The 4,378-nt window shown below is 41.6% G+C and overlaps 1 non-coding gene across 1 annotated transcript; it reads right to left on the bottom strand.

Moving 5' to 3' along the window:
• Positions 1 to 346: 346 nt before the first annotated feature.
• Positions 347 to 452, bottom strand: LOC127676615 (U6 spliceosomal RNA). Its single transcript, XR_007976070.1, has one exon. It is a non-coding gene; the product is annotated as a U6 spliceosomal RNA (small nuclear RNA).
• Positions 453 to 4,378: the final 3,926 nt, after the last annotated feature.

Genomic DNA, 4,378 nt, shown 5'->3' with positions numbered 1-4,378 from the left:
ACTATGCAGTTTTTAACACTATTGCTCTGTAGTAGAGCTTGAGGTCAGGGATGGTGATTCCCCCAGAAGTTCTTTTGTTGTGGAGAATAGTTTTTGCTATCCTGACTTTTCTGTTATTCAAAATGAATTTGTAGATTTCTCTTTCTAGCTCTATTAAGAATTGTTTTGGAATTTTGATGGGAATTACATTGAATCTGTAGATTGCTTTTGTCAAGATGGCCATTTTTACTATATTAATCCTGCCAATCCAGGAGCATGGGAGATCTTTCCATCTTCTGAGATCTTCTACGATTTCTTTTTTTAGAGGCTTGAAGTTCTTATCATACAGCTCTTTCACTTATTTGGTAAAAATAAGGAATGCCTTTGCATGTCTGCGTGTCTTCCTTGTGCAGGGGCCATGCTAATCTTGTCTGTATCATTCCAATTTAATATGTGTGCTGCCGAAGACAGTACTGCTCCTATGTATCTTCATTTACATCTGCATACCAGGACCACCAACCTTCCCTATAGCAGAAAGATTACTAGAATAAAGCTGCCAATCCTCTGAAGTATGCAGGGTACAAGACACGAGATCTGCAGCCCAGAGCATCTGAGAAATGCCAAGGTCCAGGCCATTAGCACCAGAACACTCTGACATCTGGAGAATAGTGACCTCTGAGGGCCTCTCGTCAGGAGAACGCGGAGTCATCATTGTGACAAACTGGCCTGCCATCTGCCTACACCATATGGTTTAGGAAGGAAACATGTGATCTCTCCTTCCATTCCCAGCATTTCTAACTGCAGGCACAGGACAGGTGACAGCAACAGCAACAGCTGGTTGATTCCAGAAGAGTCATGTGGAAAGAAGGCTTAGGAGAATGTGACAGGAAAAAGGTGACAGGTGGCCATCTCAGCCTGTTGATAGTCCGAGGACCTTTCTGCAACCAAGAAGTCAATGACATCTACAGAACATGAGTTTACCCATGGGAAGAGCTTCCCTGGCTATGCAATTTGAATCTGACATTTAAAGTTTCCTATGTCTAAGGGTGAATCATATGAGAGTTCCTAAGTTCTTGAACTAGAAGAGGGAAAAATAAGCTACTTCCTGTGCTAGCATTTTATCCATACCAGAGAAGGACAAGTAGGGAGAAGGGGTTGTTTTGGCTCTCTGTCTCCAAATTTTCAGTCCAAAACTCTGGAGTGGTTGTTATATTAAGACCTGGTTATCATATTAAGAACATATGGCAGAGGCTGCGCACCTCATCACATTCAGGAAGGGGAGACTAGAAAAGGGAAGGGATAAGGATAAGAGTCACCCTTGAAATGTACATACCCAGTGACCTCCTTCCTACCCCATCACAGTCTTTCCATTGTCAAATGTTAGTGCATCAATACATTGATACAGTTAGTACTCATCATAGTTGGATTTTGTTAACTAATGCAAACCTCTACCTGTGGGAGGAGAGAGACTCTCAACTGAAGAATCTCCTTTATCAAAATGACCTCCAGGAATGTCTACAGGGCATTTTCTAGATAAATGTTTAATATTTGGTGTGGTGATTCACTGTCAATGGTGATACCTCTGAGCAGTATAAGAAACCAGGCTGAGCAAGCCACAATAGAGCAAAGCAGTAAACAGTGTTCCTCTGTGGCCTTTGCTTTAGTTCCTATCTCCAGATTCCTTGGTCTTCGGCCCTGGCTTACCTCTACAATGATGAGGATGTTGAAGTGTAGGCGATATAAACTTTTCCCTCCTCTTAGATGCTTTGCACCATGGTGTTTTTCACAGCAGCAGAGTAGAATGCCCAGTCATTTCTCACTATCTGCAGTACCTGAGCCTATTGCAGGACAGGCATCGTAGGCTCTAACAGTTCCTAATGAAGCATGAGTGTGAAGTTTTAACCATCAGATGGGTTTCAATAGGAAAACTAACTTAAAAGGCGCTAGAGAAATAACGGGAAGCACCCGCATGTCACATGCTGCCAATCTCCGTGCTCTGACCAAAAATTAGAATGCTGCAACTTTTTAATCCATGGTGAGATCTGGAAGATGGGCTTTCCAGGAGAAACAATCCACCTGCAACTACACAGCTCCCTGTTAAACTATTTACCTTTTGAACTGTAATTCCGCAGGAGAGTGTGTGTCCAAACCTCAGCTGAAAAAAAAAAGGGCCCAGAATTTCTTTTAAGAGTACAAGGGCATAAGTTCTCCTTTTTATTTGCTTGGGTGCCATAGGGTCATTGAAGGCTGATGAAACTCCTCATGGGAAGCAGGAGGGGCTGGTCTTAGTAGACTGAACCTCTGGATCAACTGCACCAAAGACACGCCCAATTCTGGAGAGTTTGGGTTTCCATTTCTTATACTGAGAAGAATTGAGCACCAAGTGTGATCATCTTTGGATGGCAATGTTCTATCAATGCTCTATAACTTCATTCTCCTCATCACATTTCAGAAAAAGTAGTGAAGACATTTTCAATTTTATATAGTGTTGCTGTGTTCTATACTGTCATGCCCCTTAATACATGGGACACACTTACCTATTTCTGGTCTGCAGAAAACCTGCTGTGCCAGAGCCCAACTGATTTATCACACTTGTTGGTTTGTTTTGAATTTCTTTGACATTATAGTACTCCACAGACCTGGAGAATCTGATTCCCTAAGGCATGGGAAAGGCAATTTCTAGACCTATCAGGTAAACAGTCTTTCCCAAGCATACCAATGGATGTAGAACCTTCTCCCCCAGTCTCTCCATTTATGAGGTACTCCTAGGGATGCTACATGCTTGCCTGCTAAACTCTTATGTACATGTATAGCCAGGTGTACAAAGACCACTGAAATCATATATTGAGCCAATATATGTGGCATCTATGTATGTGCCTTGCCTTTCCCATGGGAAAAAGACATCCTGCAGCAAAGGATCTCATTTCTGTTTCCTTTGCCTCCTGCGTGGCCTTGCTTGGCAGGTTTCCCCTTAGGGGAAAGAAGTAGCAAAGGATGCTTTCACTGACAAGTCCCTCCTGATCTACTGACCTTTCCATGCTTGAATAATTAGAAAACCTAGGGCTGGAGAGGTGGCTCAGCTTTCCAGAGGCTGGTCTTTCAAAGACTTCCAGATGGATGCTCTTCCAAAGGACTCTTGTTTGACCCCTGCGCCTACATGCATGTAAATAAAACTTCCTGTAACTCTAGCCCCATGCCCCATGCTATCTGATGCCCACTTCTGTCTTCTGCATGAGTGAAGTGCAAAGACCTGTGCATAGAGATGAAGATAGATATAGAGACAGAGACAGAGACAGAGATAGAGACATAGAGACATAGACATAGATATGTTAAAAATAAGTCTTTTTAAATTTTCACCTCATACAAACTGTCAAAAAGTTTCAAAAATTCTAAAAATTAAAATATTGAATTTTTTTTAAAAAGGGAAACTAGAACTTTAAAATATTATGTTTGTCCACTAAGACCTTCACTGATATCAGTATACTACTCAGATAGATCCATCACTCATATCTGGCTTTATGCCTGGCTATAGACTTCATATTTTAACTATTTTTATATAATTTACTTTTGTGTTTTGTATATATATGGATGTCTGTATCTGTGTATGTTTTGTGTTGATGATGGCCATGGGAGGATATCAGATCCCTTAGTACTAGTGTTACAAGTTACTGTGAGTATCCTTGCATGTTCTGGGAGCCAAACCTCCGTAATCTGTGAATAACTGCTTTTAACTGTTGAGCTTTCTACCTGCAAAGACTATTCTTTGATACCTGACATGCAAGGGATAGCATTGGCTTAGCCAGGACTATTCTATATTTTTCCTGCTGTGTAATGTTGAGATAAAATTGGCATTTGATCAATGAGTACTGATTGTTTCATGGAGCAGACTAATCAAGCCATACAGAATCGATATAACATTGCTTAAGAGGGCCTAAAAGCTCTTAGAACAAGATTTGTAGGATGCTTATCTTATATCTCGTGGGGTCCGTTTTAGGTTGTAAGCTCTGAGAAGTCGACCCAGAAACAAGAATTTTAGTGCCAAGTGATTTATTCAGGAGACAATCCGAGGAATCCCAGAGAGAAAGTAGGGATGTGAGGTAGAAGAAAATGAAGTTAAACCACTGTGTTCATGAGCAAACAGAGGGAAATGCAGGGCAGAAATCCCCAAGCAAACACACATCAGAATCACATGCAAGGACTGCTGGAACAGAGCTGGAGCTTTTGACACAATGTTATCCCAAGAAAGATTGCCACTGCTGAGCCCAGGTCCATACGTGGAAAACACCATCACAGATGTGCTTAAAATACCTCAGCATTGTTTATCCCCAAGGAGAAAAAAAATGTTCTTCACCAGCTCCAAGAGTAGCAATTCCCTAGGGTTGCACTGGACCTACCTCAC

This window comes from Apodemus sylvaticus, chromosome 1 (assembly GCF_947179515.1).
Source record: "Apodemus sylvaticus chromosome 1, mApoSyl1.1, whole genome shotgun sequence".
Lineage (NCBI taxonomy): Eukaryota > Metazoa > Chordata > Mammalia > Rodentia > Muridae > Apodemus > Apodemus sylvaticus.
Note: the sequence above shows the minus strand (reverse complement) of the source record. Positions and strands in the feature narration are given on the sequence as shown.